The sequence below is a fragment of the Ailuropoda melanoleuca genome, chromosome 6 (assembly GCF_002007445.2).
Source record: "Ailuropoda melanoleuca isolate Jingjing chromosome 6, ASM200744v2, whole genome shotgun sequence".
NCBI classification, from domain to species: Eukaryota; Metazoa; Chordata; class Mammalia; order Carnivora; family Ursidae; genus Ailuropoda; species Ailuropoda melanoleuca.
In genome coordinates, this window is record NC_048223.1 from 121,363,747 (window position 1) to 121,373,358 (window position 9,612).

Sequence of the window (9,612 nt, forward strand, 5' to 3'; positions counted from 1 at the left end):
GTTCCTGGCCACCTCTGCGCACACAGACGCTTCCCCATTTGGGTCTGCTGCGGGGGTGCACTAGGGTCTGATGGCCCGAATTCTGGTCTAAACGGACATAGATGTCCAAAGTGAGCTGGCAGGTGTCTGCCTGTCACACATCCAGTGAAGGAACAGTGACTGGGTCTGCCCTGGCTTTGGGGTAGAACTTTTGGCTGTGTCGTGCACCCCCACACGCGTTCCTTGGGCCTGCTGTGTGGCTTCCCTGCCCACGCCTGACTGGACTGCCTGACTGCCTCAGGTTTGATGCCAAGAATAAGCAGGGATTGATTCTTCCTATCTGCCCACAGCACAAAGCTAGACTGTTAATTACAGCGTACACACTGCAGAGAGTGGGCATCAGAAAACGAAGGCCATCATATGAGAAAAATTCGATGAAAGATGCCCTGTACATCAGCAGAGGTGAAATGCCTCTTTCCATAGCTACGAGTTTTATCCAGCTGGTAATCCGCAGTTTAAAGAACTTTCTTAATTTAATAAAGAGGTGATTTTAAACTTAGCCCTGGAAAAGCCTCATACCTTCAGCACACGGTTTCGGTGAAATATCCCTCAACATGAAAATATAGACAGTTAGTTTTTTCTTCCCAAGTGCAACACGCGAGCCTCCCATTCCTGGTTTATTATGCTTTCTGTGTCTCTGCTCATTTTTCACCAGTATTGCATTAAGTATTGATATTGATTTCTTGTAAATGGGGCTGAAATAGATGGCCCACAGTTTTTTGTTATTGTTCGGTGGCACTTGTGTGTAATTTATTATGGCTGCAATGGACGCTGCCCCTCGCTGCCACGGCTTAAATTAAACGTGCCAGGCTCTGGCCTCTGCTCGTCACCTGCATTTCTCATTCGATATCAAAAATTATTATGTATAAAGTTTCCTTTTCTCTCCTCTCTCCCCCTCCCATAAAAACAATCACGATGCCCTTTGTGCTGTTTTGGAAGTTTGTGCTGGTAACTTCTATCATTAGTGGATAATAGAAAGTAGCAGGAAGGGGTCGATTTCTTCCAGCAGCTGGGTGTCGCTCAGTTGCTGAGAGGCGTGGAGGACGGGAGACCCGGATTCTGGGCCTGGTTTTGCTCCTGCCCAGTGAAGTGACCTTGGGCCAGTCTCCTTCTCTCTCGGTCTTATGGGGTGGGGAGCAAGGATGGTTCCGTCGGCACCTGTACAGTCTGCAGAATTGTGGTGACAAGAGCCATAGTCCCGGGGCTGGCAGCTCCGCACCCTTCGCGTGTGTGATGTGCTCAGCGCCCGGGCCTGAGCCGGTGGGGCTGGCGGGATGGCACCTCAGCGGTTCCTGGGGCATCTCCCGAAAGCAAGGCAATATGCATTTGTTCTGGGCATGAGCAGCTGTGGGGGGCCCATCCAAGGGGCGGTGCAGGTTCCATCTTGAGGCCAGAGAGCAGCCCTTCCAGAACGGGAGAGGGCAGGGCAAGGGTGAGGGAAAAGTGTCTGGCAAAAAAATAAAAAGATAATAGGCAAAGTTCTCTCTGTTTGTTGGAGCTGCTCGGCTGGGCCAGGCCAGAAAAGCGACATCAACCATCACAGAGAAGAACCATAACCACGGCCTTCCAGCGTGTTCTCCGTCTGCAGCTCCCTTCTGCCCTCGCCGCTAGGCCCCATCTCCTGTTCCAGGGACTTGGATGTGTTGAACTTCTAGCCTGGGTGTCTTGCACTGTGGTGGGTGCAGTTCTAGGGGGCCAGGGGTGAGAGGCTCCAGGAACTTGGGGGGCAGAAGCTGGCACCGTGTAACCTGCAGTGTGTGCCCGTGAGTGTGTGTGCGTAGCTGAGCGTGGGTGTCTTTATCCCCGAGGCATCCCACGCTAAAGATACGTTCAGGTTGCATCCTCTTAGATCTGATGTTTTTTTGCCCACGTGGTTTTCACTCCAAATGATTTCGCATGAGGTGTGAAGGATTCTAGCGAAGGAGACTTGCCAAGTGCCTTACATGAGATGCCGGCCGCCTCCGCATCCTCGGCTTTTTAAGGAACCGAGTTAGACTTTTCTGCATTCAGCCAGGGGCAAAACAGCGGCTATTAATTAGACTTTCATTTCGATTGATAATGGGACCCACAGGCCTTCCGCTGAAGTGGACGCGCACCTTTTGTGGTGCGTCGATCTCGGCTCTGCTCTTGTGAATTAAGTCTGATGGCGGTGTGAAGGGCCCCTCTTGAGCTTCTCTCTCAGATCTGATGACTCCCTTTCTCTCTCTGACCACTTAAATAGGTCTGCCGGCTTCTTTCTTCCCATCCGACGCCTTTTTTGAAGCCTCTGCTTTTTCTGAACTTGGGGCCTCACAACCAATCTGCAACATTTCCCCAACACGTGAGGCCAAGGCCCTTCACCATTCTGACCAGTCCTTCCTTCCTTCCTTCCTTCCTTCCTTCCTTCCTTCCTTCCTTCCTTCATTCCTTCCCTCCCTCCCACCCTCCTTCCCTCCCTCCTTCCTTCCCTCCCTCCTTCCTTCCCTCCTTATTTCCTTCCTTCCCAGACACAGTGTATCAAGAGAAGAGTACACAGTTTGGAAGCAGACCTAATTCCCTGGTGTGCTGGAAGGGGACTGTACTAGTTTGCAAAAGCTAACTTAAATCTTCAGGAATTTTGCCAGCTGGTTTTATTTATTTATTTATTTATTTATTTATTTTTTAAAGATTTTTTAATTTATTCAACAGAGATAGAGACAGCCAGCGAGAGAGGGAACACAAGCAGGGGGGAGTGGGAGAGGAAGAAGCAGGCTCATAGCAGAGGAGCCTGATGTGGGGCTTGATCCCATAACTCCGGGATCACGCCCTGAGCCGAAGGCAGACGCTCAACCGCTGTGCCACCCAGGCGGCCCTGCCAGCTGGTTTTAAACCTATAGTCCTATAACCTGGTGCCTGCCTGCACTTCCAGCTGCTACCCCAACCACAAACTCTGAGCCCAATCAGCTTGACCTCTCCTCTCCTGTTGAAGAGCCTTGGCTCCCCGTGCTCCCTACCTAGAACTCCCTGCCACCCCTCTTCTTGGGACCCAGTTCCCAGGATAGTGGCTCTCTGGAGCTTTCTCAGTCACTCCCAGGCACCCCGATCAATCCCAAGGCCCCCATATCCTTTACAGGGAATCCTAAGTCTTTCCAGGGACCTGCCAGGCCATGTGTGATCTGACCCCTTGTGTTAATCATGTTTTTTTGGTTTTCCATATTTGATGATGCTTTGACATCTTGAGGATCTTGCTGGAGACTGTACCTCGCACAGGGTAGCTAATTCTTAGAGCTGGCAAACAATTTGCCTGCAAGCCACCAGTTCCAAACTCACTTCCCAGCCATACCTGACTGACACACTACCACATCGCACCAGTATTTCCCCTGCTCTAAGTCACCTCAGGGCCAGGTACAGACAACTAGATACCCCCCCTATTGCCCAGAACCAGCAGAAATTATTCAAACTAGCCAGTCCCAAGCTGTTTACCCCGTCCTGCCTTACCTTTGCCTGGCAACCACAGTAAAGCCTTATGCCTGTGCTAAGCCTCCACTCCTTCCCCTGTGGCCCTGTGTGGCGTGGCCTGCCCCCTCTTCTGGGGAGTGTAAGTAATAAACACTTCTTCCAGTGGCACTGACCTCCCCATGTTTTCACTCAGTCACCTCCATAAATTAAATCTGGGTACCACCATGAAACCCACGTTCCTCTCCAGCCTCAGACCCCACCCTATCTCCCTGGTCACTTCAGTTCATTGCGTTGGCCCCCTTGCTGCTCCACCATCAGGCTGAACATGGGCCCACCTCCGGGCCTTTGCACTCGCTCTTCTGTCTGCCAGCACCATGAACTCAGGGACCACGTCTGTTTAGTTGTCTGCTGCCTTCTTAGGGCCTAGAACAGTGTCTGGGATATAATGCGGGCTCAAGGAGTATTTGGGGCCTCCCCTGTGGACCCAGAACACCTTACCTGCACCTCTAAGTCCATGCAAATCACACTGCCCACAGCTGTTACCTGTTGGTCTCACCCGCCGGAGTCAGGCACTGGGCTCCTTTGTCTTGGCGTGTCCGCAACACGGCATCATGCAGGGAGAGACAGCTCCACACAAGTCTGTGGGCTTGTGCTGGGCCTCTTGCTTGTGTTGGGACTCAGAGGAGGGAGAGAACATTTGCAAATGCGGGAATAGGGAACTTACACAGAGGAGTGGAAAGGAAAAGCTTGGAGTTCCAGGCAATGGGTGTGCTGGGCACGCAGGGCATCATGACCAAAGCTGCTGAGGGAGGCGAGTGCTCTGCTCTGACCGGCCTCTGCCACCCCTCCAGCTTCTGCTGCTGATACAGCTCCTTGAATGCGCATGTTCCCTTCTGCCTCAGGGCCTTTGCGCCTGCGGTCTCCTTTCATGGAACACTCTTCTGGCTCCAACATCCACCCCCAGCAGCCTTAACCTCTTCACTTGTCCTTCTGCTCTCAGATCAAAGGTCAGAGCCGTCTGCCCAGCCGTCCTTGAGCCCATCACTTCCTTCTGCCACCTACTCCCACGACTGTGCTTTTCCTTTATTGTTTCTCATGTGCTACAATCGGAGGTGTGTATTTTTGTCAGGACTTGAGTCAATTGCTTTTCCTCTCTGGATGGAAAGTGCAGGGAGAGCAGGGCCCATGCCTGATTGGCTCACAATGGATCTTCAGATCCTTGCATGTGCCTAGCATGCGGTGGGCACTTAACACGCCCACATGGACTGAGTTTGGTCCAGCTCGGGAGTTGCATGCATGACTTGGGTGTTACAGGGGACCAGATAGACACGGCCCCTTTGCCTCAGGACGAAACTCTGGTTTCTCATCAGTGGAAACAATAGCCTATTTCTTCTCTTGTAACTTTGGCTCACAGAATATTAGAACTGGAAGAAACCAGAGAGAAAGAAGGCCCACGGACAGGCCAGGATAAAGGTTTAGGACGTTAGTTCAGGAGCCCTTAGACATTTGCTCTGCTGCTCTGGTGAAAAGCATACAAGTGAATAGTTCGTCCTGCACTCTCACCTACTTCTTTTGTACATTTCTCGGTCTGGAGTTGAGTGGTAAGTCATGGCCGAGGAAACGCAGGCCAAAGGAAGTCTCCTGTCTCTTCCTTCTGGTTTGTACAGATTTCTGGAAAGGCAGGGAACTGGTCCATGATCTCGGCAGGATGCCAGGGAGTGCAAAGCCTCTTGGAGGGATCTCCAAGCATGGCCGGCATGCGGATGGTCACCAGCAACTGGTTGGAGGCGATACTGGTGTTTGAACCCATCGGCGTCTGTGGGGTAGCACAACAGACCGCAGACCACCCCGTGCAGAATCTTCTACCCGCACCACGGTGGTCTGTCACCTTTCACTCTAGAGGGTCGACAGGCCCTTCATCATCTGCTGCCTCTGGTGACCTGACAGGAACAATGACACCACCGTGGTCGTCGTCCCTCAGGGACGGGGCATCACAGTGTGCCAGGCTGTGTGCGAGGGCCCAGGTGGAGAGATGGGCATGCACGGATGGCTCGAGGGAGTCAGGGTACAGCAGGGGTAAGGAGCCCTGGGGCCATGTCTGGTTGCAAGTGTTGGCCCCGTGATTTGCTAGTTTTGTGACCTTGTATAAGTTGTGTAACGTTGCGATGCCTCAGGCCCCTTACATATAGGTGGGAATGATAATAATATCCACATGAAAGATTGTGGTGAGGATTAAATGAGCTATACACACAAAGCCCTTAGCAGAATGTTTGGCCAGAGTAAGTGTTCAATAAATGTTTGTTTCTGTTATTAATGCTGACGGCCCTCTCTGCGACCCTATGTGGTAGCTGTAATTCCCCAAACTTTCCAGGAAACTGAAGTCTAGAGAGGGTTGGTAACCTGACCATGGGCTCAGTGCCTGGAGGTGGTGTGGCTGGGATGAAAGTGGGCTCACTTTTTGGCTCACACCAGATAGGGCTCCCCATCTTTTGCGTACCTCCACCATCCCCTTTTGTGGAAGGAAGACCAAACAGTTTGCAAAGTACCGTTGGACAACATGATGTTGAACATTTTTGTGCACGTCTCCCAGTGCCCACATACGAGAGCTTCTCTAGGGAATGTGCATAGGAGTATGAGTGTTGGGTCGTTGACAGGATGTCCAAACCAGAACACTTGAGCCAAAGGAGCTGTTGTTAGTATGTGTGTGGGAAAACAGACATGTATTTGCTTGGGACAATCCTAGTTTACCATGTATTGTGTTTTTAGCAAAATCTTTAATGAAATACACAGGATGTTAGAAAACTTTTTAACCCAAATACATTCCCCTCACCCCACTTCTAATTTACATGCTGAGGTTTTCCAGTATTTTAGTTCAGTATTTTGTTATAATAGGAATTTGTTTAGATTTTCCTGTGTATTTTCCATCATATTCGCTCACTGTTCCTTCTTACAGCATAGCCACACCTTCCGTTATCTGCGCTTTCCCCTCACGAATGTGTCTTAGTTGATCCTTAGCAGAGGAAGATGCTCCCTCAGATTTGTTGGTGGTGAGCCTCTTTTTAAATTTTTATTTTGGGTTATAAAATTGTACGAAATTGCTTTGTATTTCAAACTATGTTGTTGAAAAATAGTTTTGTTGGGTACAGATCTTAGGTTGACAGGCATTTTCTATCAGCACTGAAAGGAGATGATTCCGTGTGGTCTCCTGATTTCTACTGTCATCATTGAGAGGTCTGCTGTCAGTCTAATTGTCTCTCTGCAGGTGGTCTGCCTTTTGTCTCTGGCTGCTTCTATTGTCTTCCCTTTGTCTTTGATGCTCTGCAGCGTCAAGATCTTATATCTAGGTCCATCTGTCTACATTTCAAATCTTCTTGGATCGATACTTCTGAATCTGTGGATTCAAGTCTTTTGTCAGTTTGGAAAATTTCTCCACTATTTCCTCTGAAGAAATTCCCTTTTCTGTTTTGTGTATTCTTCCCTTTTGGGATTTTGATTAGCTGTGATTTAGAACTTGTAGTTGTGGCCTTCATGAATCTTAACCTTTCCTTCACTTTTTCGGTCTCCTTGCCTCTTGCAATATGGGTACACGATTTTTTTCAGTTCTGTCTTCCAGTTCACTGATCTGTCTTCGTTGTGTCTCTTTTGTTGTTTAGCCCACCCATTGTATTTCTGATTTCAGCGATAATTTCATTCCTTGGGTTCTACTGGGTTATTTTTCAGATATACCTCGTTATTTTGATGGTCTTTTGTTACTTGTTTATTTTGGTAATTCTAATATCATGTTTCTCTTAAACAGCCAATGAATAGTTGTGTCATATCGGATAATTCCAATGTCTGAAGCATTGGCCGTCTAAGTTTATTGTTCGCTGTGTCTACTAACTGTAAATCATGATGACTTGTTTACTTACGTGTTTGGTGAGCTCTTATTTGCATGCTCTTAATTGGTAGGACTCCTGTGGATCTGAATAGGAGAGGTTTTCCTCCAGAAAGGTTATGATTTAGCTTTCTTTCTGGTTGCTCGGAAGGGCTACAAATGTGGGGTCACTTTCAGCCTCAGTATGTCGCCAGCAGAGCTGATGTTGGCATTTGTGCTCAGTGTAACCCCGTCTTATTTGCTTCTTACAGGGTATGTTTAGCTCAGGTTTACTTATTTATTTATTTTTTTTGAGAGGGGGCAAGAAGATCCTTGGACATTGGCCTTCCTTCTCTACGTCTCTCAAGGAAACAAAGGCAGCAGGCCAGTCCTTTGGGTACTAGTGTCTTCTCTATTGCTGGAACAGAAGTCCAAATCCATATTTTTTTGTAGTTGAAGTGTTCATATCTATAGAATGGGTGGGATGACATTGGCTCCTTCTGGAGACTATTTAGAAGATAAGGTAATTATCTGAAAGAACTTCTACTTGCAAAAGCAGTGGCTATGATGACACCTAGTCTGTTGCCCCACCCCACTGCTCTGAGGCCGACTGAGCCACTTTTTCTGAGGTTTCGGTTGGGTCAGATCCCAGGAAGTCTCATACAGCCTTCACCTTCCCACAACTGACCTAACCTATTTCCGCTTGATCCTGTCTCCGTGGACCCCAACTCTTGGCTTTGTGACTATGGAGTCTCACTTTGTCTTTGCTTCCTTCTGTCCCTTGCCCTCAGCCTTTCTTATGCTGGTGTTTGGACCTCAAGTCTCCCAATCTCTGCTTCGATCAATCTCTACATTTTCATCCCCTCTTGTTATATTGTCCAGAGCTCCCCGCCTGAGCCAGTGCTCACCTCTTCCTCTCTGTCAGTGCCTGGGGCAGCCAATTCCAGGGCAGAGCCTCATACAGGGAGAACAGAAATTTGACATGATAGTATTGCTTTTGTGCTTAATTCCTATGGTAGGCAGTTCATTTGGAAATCACACTGAAGTCTTTTTGAGGGTTGATAAGTTGGAGGAACAGTTTATTTTATATTCCAACATCTGCTTTTATTTGTAAGTCACTCCGACTTCCCTTCCCCCACTCCATTCCAACTCTCATTCTTCTCCTTGGTAGAAATGATTAAAACTGGTTGGGGTATGGCCATGAGATCCAGAAGAAAGATCTCAAATTTTAGAGCATGAGAGACCTGCATTTAGGAGCAAAAATGTTTCTAAATCCAGAAGTAAAGGTCTTAAAAATCTGTCTGCATCAGAAACAAGGGAGTAAATCTTAATGACTTTGGGCTAGGCATGGTTTCTTAGATAAAGCACAAGCAACAAAAGGGAAAAACAGACGGATTGCCTCATGAAAATTAAAAACTTTTGTGCTGAAAATGATACCAGCAAAGAAGTGAAAAGACAACCCACAGCATGGGAAAAATATTTGCAAATCATACCTCTGATAAGGGCCTTGTATCCAAAATATATGAAAACGTCCTACAACTCAATAAGAAGGAGATAAATAGCCCGATTTAAAAATGGACTAAGTATGTGAATAAACATTTCTCCAAAGAAGATCAACAGCCAAGAAGCACATTGGAATGATGCTAAAAATCATTAGTCATTAAAGAGAAAGGAATCAAAGCCACAATAAAATAACAGTTCCTACCCATAAGAGGGCTGGAACCAGAAAGACAGACACTGATCAGAGTTGATGACGATGTGGAGATGTTACAATCCTCACGTAGCGTCGCTGGGAACGTAGACGGTGCAGCTACTTTGGAAAACAGTCTGGCAGTTTCTCAACAAAGTTAAACATGGAGTTATCTCACGACCCTGTAATTCCACTCCTAGGTTAATATCCAAGAAAGGGAAACATACATCCTTACAGAAACGTACACGTCCATGTTTCAGAGCAGCACTGTTCATAAAAGCCAAGAAATAGAAACAGCCCCAACACCCATCAGCTAATGCATGGAGAAATAAAATGTGGGCTGTCCATACAATGGGATAGGATTTGGCGGATTAATAGGAATGAAGCGCCGACACGTGCTACAACATGGATGAACCGTGAGGACATTAAGCGTAGGGAAGGAGCCGTCGTAAAGGCCACAGGTTGTGTGATTTTTGTTCCAGAGCAGGCAGGTCCACAGAGACCGGCAGCAGATTGGGGGTAGGGGCGGGGGTGCTGGGTGGGGGCAATAGAGAGTCACGGCAATGGGTATGGAGTTTCTTTTGGGGTGATGAAAATGTTCTCAACGTAAACC